This window comes from Bos grunniens, chromosome 7 (genome assembly GCF_055505025.1).
Source record: "Bos grunniens cultivar Pamir isolate PY7600 chromosome 7, Bosgru_T2T1.0, whole genome shotgun sequence".
In the NCBI taxonomy this organism is placed as follows: domain Eukaryota; kingdom Metazoa; phylum Chordata; class Mammalia; order Artiodactyla; family Bovidae; genus Bos; species Bos grunniens.
In genome coordinates this window covers 109260800-109274654 of record NC_141171.1, presented here as the reverse complement: position 1 = coordinate 109274654, position 13855 = coordinate 109260800, and the positions used below count along the sequence as shown (strand labels likewise).

The 13855-nt window shown below is 44.3% G+C and overlaps 1 protein-coding gene across 15 annotated transcripts in view; it reads right to left on the bottom strand.

Moving 5' to 3' along the window:
• The window catches only part of LOC147370100 (uncharacterized), a 148844-nt gene that overhangs the window by 52639 nt on the left and 82350 nt on the right, over nt 1-13855 (bottom strand). For 5 of the 15 annotated variants that reach the window (XR_015168416.1, XR_015168411.1, XR_015168422.1 and 2 more), the window contains exons 4-5: nt 7345-7404; nt 1843-1915 (exon numbers count right to left, since the gene is read on the bottom strand). The exons of 2 other annotated variants lie outside the window; for them this stretch is intronic. The gene's annotated coding sequence lies outside the window, so the exon portion shown is untranslated. Of the gene's footprint in view, nt 1-1112; nt 1302-1473; nt 1689-1842; nt 1916-7344; nt 7405-13855 lie in introns of those variants that run through there. 8 more of the 15 variants (XR_015168415.1, XR_015168413.1, XR_015168412.1 and 5 more) reach the window with 4 other exon arrangements.

Below are 13855 nucleotides of genomic sequence, written 5' to 3'. Positions count from 1 at the left end.
ATGTAAAATCAATGCTTGGACAGGTTAAATACTCGGTCTTTCAGCAAAACTCCCATTCCTGCTGTGATGAGGGTCTGTAACAATCAACAGTTTAGGTGGGGGTTTGGGGAGACTCTCATCACCTAATAAGGATGGTACCCAGCTGGTCAAGTCACACACTGAGTCCCAGGCTGTACGTCTGGGGTTTTCTAGAGTACAGCCTCATATCACTTTCTGTACCTCCACACGCCCAGCAGCAGAAGTTACTCTGGACACCATTTCACACAACTCACTGTGGTGATGGAACCAGGTCTGAAGCCAGTCTCCTGGCGGAGAGTAAAGGCCCCAGCTGCCCACAGAGGGCAGTGAGTCTGCAGCCTGGCGCCCGACCAGAGGCGGCAGAGTGACTGGCCTTCTCAGAAACCGCCCCCGCATGGGCTGGACCCGGCCTCCCCGGCGCACCCCGCGGGCCGGCCTCGGCGCCCGTGGCCTGGTGATATCCCCACAAAGGCCAGCTCGAGAGGACTCAGCAATATGCAGGAGTCAGATTCCAAGCTCTGAAACATCCAGGGGTTAGCAAAGGCTCCTTTTTCCCTGCTCTGGAGCATTTCTAATCATGGTTTTCTCACCTACATGCTGAAGGAGGTGAACCCAACTGAAACTCTAAAAGTAGTATCCTTGGGCCTACTTCAGTCTTGTGGGGTTCCCGAAGGAGAGTTACTGAGTGATTTGCTCACCGCAACCAAATTCTCCACACATGGGGAACTGTTGGGGCTTAAAAAAAAAAAGAAAACTATCCTGGAAGATGCAGATGGACAATGTCTGTGGCTGGGGTCTTCGGAGGTGGGCTGCAATGGCAGCGAGTCATTCGGCCTCTGCCTTGCACAGAGCATTGGAGAAGCGTTTTCTCAATTTAAGCTGAGAAGGGTAGTGTTCACATTTGTAATCTGGCCCCCTTCCTGGGGGCCAAACGGACTCGCCAGCTGAGACAGTTAGGGCGGAGCCAACATCTCTGCCCCCTGGAGAGCGAACCCTCGGAAGGTTTAGCCAAAACTGAGAAGCTAGTCATCAGTTCTACGGTGCTTCCTCTATGTCACCATTTGTAAAACAGAACCATTTTACTCTTCCTGGCCTATAATTTATGGGCTATTTATTTCAGAAATAACTTATGGGGGCATTAAAGGAGAGGAGAAGAATCTTGTTTCCTTCCCTGTCCTAACAGATTAGCTCTTGGCTTTCCCAGTCCTAAAACAAATGAGCATGAGAAATACTTACATCACATTCACTGTTCTTTCTTTCCACTGCTCACAGGAACCAGCAAACTGTTAATTGCATAGCAGTCAGAAGGGCATGAACAGAATTTCTAGAGAGTGAGGTGATGTCCTAGCAGCTTCTGGGGAGGTGGCTAATTATTTTTTAGAGATGGTTTTAAGAATAACCCTGCTATTAACATTAAGACTGGGTGGGAAATCAACTTCAACAAGGAGAAAACAGTACTTGTGAAACTTTTAATTAAGAAATCTCCTTATATCAAGAAAGTTAAAAAACGAATATTCTCCGACTGATAGGAATGCAACTTCTCAGAGCATGTGAATGCTTCCTGTAGAACCAGCTTAGGGAGGCTGTCGCTCTACATGCAACTGGCTGTGCTGAGCTGTCTTCAGGCACCATGGATACGGCACCATGGATACCTCCTCCTCCTCACCCCACTAGTTCAGAAACAAAAAAAATGAAATGAACAATGCTTCCCTCATCCACCCTACTATCCACTACATTTCCCTTCATAGGATATCAACATTTCATTTTCCCAATTAAAAGGATACCCGATCCAATACCTTTGCAAGGTAGACATCAGGACCTTACCTGAGATCTGGTTTCAAAAGGGCAGAGGACCAGATGACATAAGGATGACTGTTTGGGAAGCACAGATGCCAGACTGGGGGGAAAATGAGAAATAAACAGGAAGTTAAAGAATATATAAGACAGAGTTTGAGTATCCCTTAAAGTAACCCAAGGCCAGATTTCATGAAAGGGTAGCTTGTTAGAGAAGTTCTTGGAGCTAGGCATTTTAGGACTTCAAGGAGATCAAAACAATCAATCCTAAAGGAAATAAACCCTGAATATTCATTGGAAGGACTGATGCTGAAGCTGAAGCTCCAGTACTTTGGCCACCTGATGCGAAGAACTGACTCATTTGAAAAGACCCTGATGCTGGGAAAGACTGAAGGTGGGAAGAGAAGGGGACGACAGAGGATGAGATGGTTGGATGGTGTCACTGACTTGATGGATGTAAGTTTGAGTGAACTCTGTGAAATTTGTGAAAGACAGGGAAGCCTGGCATGCTGCAGTCCATGAGGTCAGAGTTGGACATGACTTAGTGACTGAACAATAGCAAGGCATTTGTAGTCAGACACATTTTGGTCTAAATGTCATCTTTGTTGTACAGATCTCTAAAACTTGAAGCAATTCATCTAATGTCTCTAATTTTCCTCTTCCAGAATGCTGTATCAGCTACCTGGCCTTCCTGGGCATTTGAGTAAATGCTACTCACTACAGATACATCACTGTGTCAGAGATGCACAGTAGGGACCTAGAGAAACATTCAGGTGACATTGACTATTCATTCCTAGAAACACAGCTTTTTCCCTAAAATTCCTAAATTTTTTTGGAATAGTTATTAAAATACCAAACTGTTTAAAGTATCCTTCTCTCTGATAGTCGTTATGTTAGGAAGATGCCTAGCTCAGGCAGCCATGTGCAGAGGTGGCTAACAGGGTGCTTTGCTTCTGGACAGCTTGATCGAGGTGGTCTTAACCATCCCCTTAGCCTGACTAAACTTCAGTCATCTTCCTCCCTCTAGGCATCTGACTTTTCTTAGAGCATTTATTTTCGAAAACTTGCCATTGTAAATCCTTTCTCGTCCACTTTGAATTGTATGTAAATCTTTTTCCAGCCTCTTGCCAGTTTTACAACCCAGGAAATGCTTTTTTCAAGGACTTATGAAGCATTTTGGAAAAGTCAACATTGAAGGATAAAGAGACCTACTCTCACAGTTTCTATGAAGGGTAGCAGTCAACTTTCAATACCTGTGGGTGCCAGTTGGCAAACACAGGTGGCCTCGTCACAGAAAAAAACCTTGCAGACTCAGGAGTAACTAAGTGTGCTCCGGTACTTTTCCACTAGCTCAGCCCCAGGATTAAAAACCCTCTGCCGTTTGTGTCCGTGAGTCTGTGTCCAGACTTGCTCCGGGCACTCTGCTCTGCTCCTGGCAATAGTATCAGAATGAAATCAACTTCTGTCTGCTCATCTCATCCTGTGCCCATTTTTTTCTTATTAAGCTCCACTCTTGCTTTGGAGCCCCCCTCTTGGCTATGAGTTCCTCTGTCAACATCTGGTCTTAGTATAGTTTCTAAAGGTTCAAAGAGTGAGGAATTGCAGAATGAAGAGACTTGCAGTGGAGATGAGCTTCAAGGAAATCCATCCACATTGGGCGCCCTTTAAGGTACAAGAGGCAATGTACCGCTGTAATGCTCAAAGCCCTTCAAGAGAGGCTTCAGCAATACGTGAACCGAGAACTTCCAGATGTTCAAGCTGAATTTAGAAAAGGCAGAGGAATTAGGGATCAAATTGCCAACATCTGTTGGATCATAGAGAAAGCAAAGGGGTTCCAGAAAAACATCGACTTCTGCTTCATTGACTACGGTGAAGACTTTGACTCTGTGGATCACAACAGACTATGGAAAGTTCTTAAAAACACGGGGATACCAGCCCACCTGACCTGACGCCTGAGAAATCTGTGTGCAGGTCAGGAAGCAACAGTTAGAACCAGACTGGAAACAATGGACTGGCTCCACATTGGGAAAGAGTACATCAAGGCTTTATACTGTCATCTGCTTATTTAACTTATATGCAGAGTGCTTCATGAGAAATGCCGGGCTGGACGAAGCACAAGCTGGAATCAAGATTTCCACGAGAAATATCAATAACCTCAGATATGCAGATGACACCACCCTTATGGCAGAAAGCAAAGAGAAACTAAAGAGGCTCTTTATGTAAGTGAAAGAAGAGAGTGAAAAAGCTGTCTAATACTCAACATTCAACAAACTAAGATCATGGCATCTGGTCCCATCACTTCATGGGAAATAGATGGGCAAAAGTAGAAACAGTGGCAGATTTTATTTTTTTGGACTCCAAAATCACTGGAGATGGTGACTGCAGCCATGAAATTAAAGGATGCTTGCTCTTTGAAAGGAAAGCTATGACCAACCTAGACAGCATATTCAAAAGCAGAGACATTACTTTGCCAACAAATGTCCATCTAGTCAAAGTTGTGGTTTTTCCAGTAGTCATGTATGGATATGAGAGTTTGTGAGAGTTGGATTGTAAAGAAGTCTGAGCACTGAAGAACTGATGCCTTCAAATTGTGGCACTGGAAAAGACCCTTGAGAGTCCCTTGGACTGCAAGGAGATCAAACCAGTCAATGCTAAAGGATATCAACCCTGAATATTCATTGGAAAGACTGACGCTGTAGCTGAAGCTCCAATACTTTGGCCACCTGATGTGAAAAGTCATCTCATTGGAAAAGATCTGGAGCTGGCAAAGATTGAGGGCAAGAGGAGAAGGGGGCAGAAGAGGATAAAATGGTTGGATGGCATCATCGACACAAGGGACATGAGTGTGGGAAACTCCAGGAGATCGTGAGAGGCAGGGAAAGCTGGTGTGCTGCAGTCTGTGGGGTCGCAATGAGCTGGACACGACTTCGTGATGGAATAACAGCAACAACAAGGAACAAGAACGTCGCTCCCCTGACAGTGTCCTCTGTGAGACGCCCTCCTGCTGACCTCTGGGTTAACTGGTAAAGCAGAGTACAGTGGGCCCATCCTCCTTCCCTGTGCACATGGCCATTTGCAATGTGACTGCCGTCTCTTCTGCCAAGCGGTGCCATCTTTTTCTCCAACTCTGGAATCTGAATATGGTCTTTTGCCTTGCTTCAGTTAATGGGACACCAGCCAATGAGCTGGGAGGAGAATCTTGATAAGTGTGCATTCAGGATTGCCCTTTCTTGCACGCTATGGGACCCAAAACTGCCTCCAAAACATGAGAAGCCACAGGGAGAGACCCCAGCCCTCTCAGCTCCCCAGCAGAGTTCCCAAGCATCTGAATGAGGCCAGTTTAGCCCCAGATGATCAATTATACGCCAGAATGTGTAGCCAGCCTACAGAATCATGATACATACTTACGGTTTTAAGCATCTGAGTCACACTTAAAAAAATATATATATAGCAAAAGTTGATAACAGTAGAATGTTACATTTACCAAGAAAGCATGAATGAGTTCCCAACCAAGAGAAATGATGAGAAATTAGTGGGAATTGAGGGGTATCCAAGGAAACATTCCTTCATATGGTGAGTTGCAAACTTGAAATGTTAGCTGGAGTTTAAAAGAAGTTTGTTTTTTTTTTTTAAGTCAATTCAGGATCTCATAGAAAATCAATCTCTCTGTCGGACTAAAAATATCTCCAGCTTTGAACACTTTTCCTTCATTCTTATTAGACTTGAAAGCATGCCCATTGATCTAGCAAGAGCAATTTGCTAATAATTAGACTGGCAAGGCAGGTTCAGGATTGTTACCAACAGGATGGGTGAGGGGCCCCTTCAGTTCACAAAAGTCATGGTCCTGATGAGAGAAAGGATGAAGCAGCAGTAGCCACCACAAATGCCTGCTTCCCAAAATTCAGGTGAGATTAAACTCTAATGCAGGAAAAAGTCAGCTCCTCACCAGCAGTGCTGTCTGCAGAGGAGAGCCAGTTGGGCTCCCCTCCCAGGGGTCCCCCAGCTCTCGCACACGCCGTTCACTGCCTCCCCTCTCCTCCCCTCCCTCGCCCTCATCTGCCTTCTCCTCTTCCTCCTTCCTCTCTGCTCCTCTGAGGAGAGACAGTGCCCGGGTCCACATCCCCATGGACCTCAAGTTCACTGAGGGCAGGGTCTGTGCTCAACGCGTGTTTTCGTCTCCCACAGCACAAGGTACACAGAAGGCGCTCATCACATGCACTACAGAAGTGAACGGAAGAGGCCGAGCTCTGTGGAACACAGGGAGTCGTGACTGGATAACCCTGTTCCATCCCAAAGCCTGCACAGGGAGCTTGGCAAAGACTGGCCACCTTCTTCACATGAAATAAGCTCATATTACAGAAAGCAGCATGAGGGCTTCCCTGGAGGCTCAGGGGGTAAAGGGTCTGCCTGCAATGCGGGAGACCCGGATTTGATCCCTGGGTAGGGAAGATCCCCTGGAGAAGGCAGTGGCACCCCACTCCAGTACTCTTGCCTCGAGAATCCCATGGACGGAGGAGCCTGGTGAGCTGCAGTCCACGGGGTTGCAAAGAGTTGGACGTGACTGAGCAACCTCACTTTCACTTTCACAGAACGCTGCATAATGCATGAAATGTGTCATTTTTCTCCAGAGAAGGGCACCTGGTTTCCACCAGAAATCATGACACGGTACATCTGTGATTTGTCCACTTGAACGAATCCCTTTGAGTGCATTCCAGACCCTCTGCGTTGCTTGGCCCTCCTCTTGGGGAGGCCTGAGCAGGGGACAGACTTTGCGGTGTGCAGGGCAAAACCTCCTGAGACAGCACCTCCAAACAGGTTACATCCTGAGCTAAATATTTTTTGGAAGCTCAGACTAAAAACAGCATTGTTTGCTTTCAACTGGTTAATAGGGTGAGATTATTTTTACCGCTTCAGTTTGCTTATACCCCCAAAAAGAGAAAAAATCTATCCCTTCCCTTATAAAATATTTATTGTTTTATATTTTAAAAGAAAGAGCCAAATCAATTCTATTTTGAAAGGCACATTAAAAATGTAAGCACAAAGCACAGGGCACATTTCACAGAAGATTGGAACTGCTAACAGTTTTTTGTTTTTTTTTTCATTTACAAGAAGAAATCAAATGAAGCCAGCTTGCCTCTGGGGTTTTAAACATCATTACAATTCATCTTAATAATGAAGTTAAAATTAACTGAAAAAAGACAAAATGGAAAAAAAAAAAACCTCTCATATCACTTATATGAGCTTATTCATGGGAAAATGAATAAAAGGAATATCCTTTGGGTACAGTTAAGAAAACAACCAAAATTACCAGTACATAGGTGACCCATGATTGAAACACACCTCATTTTGTATTTATGGAAACATAAATTAATTCATAACACACACACTTTATACCCACATAAAACCATATGTTCAGAAACACACATACACACCCAACAAAACCAACAGCTCTTTAAATTATATTCAAAAATGTTATACTCATTATAATCTACTGACCATGGAATTCTGTTTCTGATATCACATATAACTAACCTGGAAACTCAAGTCAACTCTGCTTTGTGTAATCTTCCCAGCTGCCTTAGTGGAATCTTTCTGTTGAAGAACAAAAGAGGGGTAGAAAGGTCAGAGGGGACACCTCCACTCCATCAGTTCAGTCAGTTCAGTCGCTCAGTCATGTCCGACTCTTTGTGACCCCATGGACTGCAGCATGCCAGGTTTCCTGTCTATCACCAACCCCCAGAGCTTGCTCAAACTCATGTCCATTGAGTCATAGGGTCCATTGAGTCACCGATGCCATCCAACCATCTCATCCTCTATTGTCCCCTTCTCCTCCCGCCTTCAATCTTTCCCAGCATCAGGTTCTTTTCAAATAAGTCAGCTCTTCGCATCAGGTGGCCAAAGTATTAGTCTCAGCTTCAGCATCAATCCTTCCAATGAACACCAAGGACTCATCTCCTTTAGGATGGACTGGATGGATCTCCTTGCAGTCCAAGGGGCTCTCAAGAGTCTTCTCCAACACCACAGTTCAAAAGCATCAACTCTTTGGCGCTCAGCTTTCTTTATAGTGTAAAGAACTCTCACATCCATACATGACCACTGGAAAAACCATAGCTTTGACTAGACCAACCTTTGCTGGCAAAGTAATGTCTCTGCTTTTTAATATGCTATGTAGGTTGGTCATAACTTTCCTTCCAAGGAGCAAGAGTCTTTAATTTCATGGCTGCAGTCACCATCCACAGTGATTTTGGAGCCCCCAAAAATAAAGTCTGACACTGTTTCCCCTGTTTCCCCATCTACTTGCCATGAAGTGATGGGACCAGATGCCATGATCTTCATTTTCTGAATGTTGAGTTTTAAGCCAACTTTTTCACTCTCTTCTTTCACCTTCATCAAGAGACTCTTTAGTTCTTCGCTTTCTGCCATTAGGGTGGTGTCATCTGCATATCTGAGGTTATTGATATTTCTCCCAGCAATCTTGATTCCAGCTTGTGCTTCAAACAGCCCAGCATTTCTCATGATGTACTCTGCATATAAGTTAAATAAGCAGGGTGACAGTTTACAGCCTTGACGTATTCCTTTTCCTATCTGGAACCAGTCTGTTGTTCCGTGTCCAGTTCTAACTGCTGCTTCCTGACCTGCATACAGATTTCTCAGGAGGCAGTTCAGGTGGTGTGGTATTCCCATCTCTTTCAGAATTCTCCAGAGTTTGATGTGAGCCACACAGTCAAAGGCTTTGGCATGGTCAATAAGGCTGAAGTACACGTGTTTCTGGATGTTTTACTCTCTTGCTTTTTCAATGATCCAGCAGATGTTGGCAATTTGATCTCTGGTTCCTCTGCCTTTTCTAAATCCAGCTTGAACATCTGGAAGTCCACTTCATAGGGCCCTTAAAGTCTTCAAGCGTACTCCTGCTTTGACTTCCATCCTCCTGCTCTGAGAGGAAGAACAAAATACGTACTTGCTTCTTGGAAATGGACAGGGGATTCGTTTTAACAAATGAAAACCTTTTCAGAATCTGCAGCTGCCACGTTGGGGGTATAATGACGGCAACAATGAGGAAAGGCAGAGGCAGTTTACACACTAGAAGATACAGGGTCCCCGTGGCCCTCAGGTGGGAGCTCTGCCAACTCATTCATTCTCTTCTGCGGTCAAGTTCGGAATTCAGTCATTTCTTTTCAAGCTAGTAAGTTATTTTGATTTAATTGAAAAAAAAACAACCCTGTAATTTTCCTGAGTAGGTATGCTGCTGCTGCTGCTGCTAAGTCACTTCAGTCGTGTCCAACTCTGTGCGACCCCAGAGACGGCAGCCCACCAGGCTCCCCCGTCCCTGGGATTCTCCTGGCAAGAACACTGGAGTGGGTTGCCATTTCCTTCTCCAATGCATGAAAATGAAAAGTGAAAGTGAAGTCGCTCAGTCATGTCCGACTCTTCGTGACCCCATGGACTGCAGCCCACCAGGCTCCTCCGCCCATGGGATTTTCCAGGCAAGAGTACTGGAGTGGGGCGCCATTGCCTTCTCCTACATAATAGGCTACTGCTGCTGCTGCTGCTAAGTCGCTTCAGTCATGTCCGACTCTGTGCGACCCCATAGATGGCAGCCAACCAGGCTTCCCTGTCCCTGGGATTCTCCAGGCAAGAACACTGGAGTGGGTTGCCATTTCCTTCTCCAATGCAATATATATGTGGAAAATAATACATGCACAGAAAATTTTTCCACAAAGTACTTATTTACATAATAAAACCAGAGATGACTTAGGCAGAGAAATTAACATGATTAGGGGGCTTGATATCTAAAGTCAAGATTTTAAATGACTTAATAATACCTTTCCACTGAAAAGATAAAGAATCATAGCAAGTAAGCAATTCAGAATATATGTGATGAAAAGCTATGGAATCATAGAATTCTAACATATATACATAATGGCTTAGATGTCAACCCCAAGTTGAAAAGTGAAAGCATTAGTCGCCAGGTAATATCCAACTCTTTGCAACTCCATGGACTGTAGCCCTCCAGGCTCCTCTGTCCAGGGAATTCTCCAGGCAAGAATATTGGAGTGGATTACCATTCCCTTTTCCAGGGGATCTTCCCAACCCAGGGATCAAACCTGTGTCTCCTGCATTGTAGGCAAATTCTTTACCCTCTCCACCCCAACTTAAGAACAGATTAAAACAGTGCTTCATATTGCTCAATTGGTTACTTCATAGAACACAATATATTCATTATATTCTCCTGTGGAAGGCAGTTTGCATGGTGGTTATATGCATAGGCTCTGAATTCACACTGCTTATATCCAGATCCCAGTTGCCTGCTAGCTGTCTGATCCTGCACAAATTAATCCTGCTTCCTGACATGGGTTTCATTTGTAAATTGGAGAGAATTCTCTCAGTTAGTGTCCAATCAGGAGACAGGAATTACATAATAATTTGAATGGGAAACGTTTCAAAAAAAGAATGGACCATCGCAGGGTACTGGAGTAAGGAAGGAATGACTAATAAAAAGCATAAGGACTCCAAAGGACAGAGGAACAGCACAAATGAGAGACAGACTTCAGGCTGAGGATGAACACCCAAGGAAGCAGTTGCCCTTGGGCTGAGATCCAGACCTCGGGAGAGGACACATCCACAGCTCACGGGATGAAAGAGAAGCCGCTGCGGTTTCTTACTAGTGTGACTTGCTGAAAATCCACCATCTGCAACCTATCAAAAACTTAACCTTCTCGGGTTCCAAGGAAAGCTGTTTGTGAGGAGGTGTCTCCATGAAAATGATCCACTAGAAATTTTATTTTATTAATACATTTTGACCCCACCCCTGCACTGAAGTTTCTTTAGTTGTAGTCAGAATAACTGCATCTTGACAAATCCAGTGATGCTTCTGCCTTGATTTTTCTGCTCCGTCAGTACCATTGTTTTTCAGCTGCTAAGTCAGGTCTGACTCTCTGTGACCCCATGGACTGCAGCACACCAGGCTTCCCTGTCCTTCACTATCTCCCTATCCTTCCTGGGAGGATTTCTTCCCTACCCTCCCTGTCCTTCACTGTCTTCTCTATCTCACTATCTCTCAGAGTTTGCTCAAACTCATGTCCACTGAATCAGTGATGCTATCCAACATCTCATCCTCTGCCACCCTTTTCTCCTTTTGCCTTCAATCTTTCCCAGCATCAGGGTCTTTTCCAATGAGTCGGCTCTTTGCATCAGCTGGCCAAAGTATTGGAGCTTCAGTATCAGTTCTTCCAATGAATATTCAGGGTTGATCTCCTTTAGGATTGAGTGATTTGATCTCCTTGCAGTCCAAGGGGTGCTCGAGTCTTTTTTCAGCAACACAGTTTGAAGGCATCAGTTCAATACAATGATATTTAACAAAGTGAACATATTTTCTTTCTTGAAAAATGTTCTTCAATCAGCTCCAAAAATATCAGATTTATATGGACATTTCCCTATTCACTGATTATATTTGATGACTCCTCTTTCTCGTAATGTCACAGTGCCCTAACCCTTAATCCTAAAATGGTTATTTCCTACCTGAATAATCTGATCCAACTTCACTATATATACTGATGACCTCCACATGGATATCACCATCATTTACTTCTTCTTTTACTTTCAGGCCCATTTTTACACCCCTCTTCTTAGTATTTAAATATTTGGTAGGAAATTCAGAAGGGATTCTTGATTTCTCATACCGAAAACACAAATCTCTGCCTAGCCCTGTGTCTCTCTCATCTCAAAAACTGGCACTACCCTTTAATGACCTGCTGATGTCAAAACTCAGTCATCTTCAAGTGTTCTATTTTCTTATAATCCCATATCTAATCAGCAAGACAAGGTCCTCTGGACCCTGAACCCACAGCTTCTCTCTGCCTCTGCTCCGAGCTCTCTGGCCCCAGAGCCACCATTCTCTGGCTCTCTTACTTTCTACCAGCTTCTACTTTTTCCTTCCACAATTTCTGGTCCTCATGAAGGCTAACAGAAACTTTTCAAAGTCACCTCAGGTTCCATAGTGGAGAACAGCTAGTTTGAAAATCTAGCTTTTTCTTCTCCCTGCCTTCACAACTGGAGTAGATTGACAGCCTCCCTTGCAATTAGGTTTAGTCACTAAGGCCTTTCTAGCCAGTGACATAGAAAGAGAAGTGACGCTTACCACTGCCAAGTCTGAACCCCAAACCCTTCTCTGTATGATCCCCCATGCTTGTTTTCCTTCTTCCGGCTTGATACAATGAGCATTCACCTTGCCTCCATATGGGTGTTACAGGGAGCAGCTAAGAATTCTTCTATCCTATCTTCTCAGCACCCTGGATGCAGGGCACGGGACCGTCAGAACAGACCGTCAGAACCACACCTAACCACATTCTCCCTCTACCCGCACCGCTGCATCTCTAGGAACACAAGCATTAAGGCTCTTCCTCTTTGCTCTCATTGCTTCCCAGGTGTGTAAGGAAGCTTTAGGGGGAGACGTCGTGTGGAAATCTCAGGTTTTGTTTCAAATATATTGATAATGTGTGGTCTGGTTGTGCACTTTCAAAGCACTTTGTACCATTTAATAATATTTGAGAGGTACAAGTAAAAATTCTCGATCAAAATGTTTTATTCTATGTCAGAATATTCCAAAGATGAAAATGAATCTCTACTCTAGGAAGAGAATGATATCAAAAGTTGAATTAAATAGAAAAGTAGTGACACATTTTCACTCTGAAATAAATGTGTGAGACGAGCTGACAACAGGAAAGCCAGTTCAGATTCTCACGCCTCCAGTGTTATGGCTTAAACTCAGAGTCTAAAATAGGCATTTAGCTGGCTGATAGGGCAGGAAGGAGGGTCCACAGCCCCTAATGCCTGCATCTGAGAACCCACTGACATCACTAAAATTAACACTGAAGACGAGGTTACCACCAAATTTGGGGATTTTTCTTTCTTTAAAGGTGAGTAGGCCAGACAAGCAGAAAATTTTGTCTCAGTGGCACAAAGGCTAAGTGTTGAAAAGTTAAAATTATCTCTGATAACATGAATATGGGCTTCCCTGATAGCTCAGTTGGTAAAGAATCTGCCTACAGGGCAGGAGATCCCAGTTCAATTCCTGGGTCAGGAAGATCCCCTGGAGAAGGGATAGGCTACCTACTCCAGTATTCTTGGGCTTCCCTGGTGGCTGAGCTGGTAAAGAATCTGCCTACAATGTTGAGAGACTTGAGTTCGATCCTAGGGTTGGGAAGATCCCCTGGAGAAAGGAAAGGCTCCCCACTCCAGTATTCTGGCCCGGAGAACTCCACGGGCTGTATAGTCCATGGGGTCGCAAAGAGTTGGACATGACTGAGCAACTTTCACAACATGAATATAAATTATCAAAATTGCTATGTGGAAATCCTCATTTCTCACAATCAAGTGTCCACTGGAGATTGTAAAGCATTTTCACTTGACTATTAGAAGAAAAATGCAGTCTAACACCTGTCTTCAAGGAAGCCACGAGCCAGTGACTGTGGTCTAGAAAGCGTCAGGCCACATCAGCGCTCGGCAGGGGTGACACCACTGCTTCGGGGTCTGCAGGAGACGAGCACTACAGCAAAAAGAAGCGTAGGTTACTTCTGATTTTGGTCTGGTTGAGTACTCGGATGTTTACTCTCTGCACAGTTCGTTGCACACGCAGCTGAAGGGGGAGAGGCGTCGGCTAAGTGGGTGTTTCAGCTGTGCTATAGCATTTGTGTAGGTGGAAGGAACTGCCAATTAATCAGACAGTAAAGGTTAAACTTTCTCCTCAAGAAAAGGAAAACTATGGACATCAAGTCATGATCCAGATCCATGAAAATGAAAAGAAGGAAAGTTGGGCATTAGGGTCTATTTAAACACATTCTGTCTGCAGGGCGAAAGCAAGGCTAGAAAGGGTATTCCATCTAATAAAAGATTAATGTGCGAACTCTTCTGACTGATAACCACATTAGTTCCTCTCAGGGCTAATTATGCCTTTGAATCACATCCAAAAAGGAAGACAAAAGTTATCTTCGGCAAATGCTTATTTTAATTGTTTAACAGTGAATACTTTGAGCTAATGGACTTA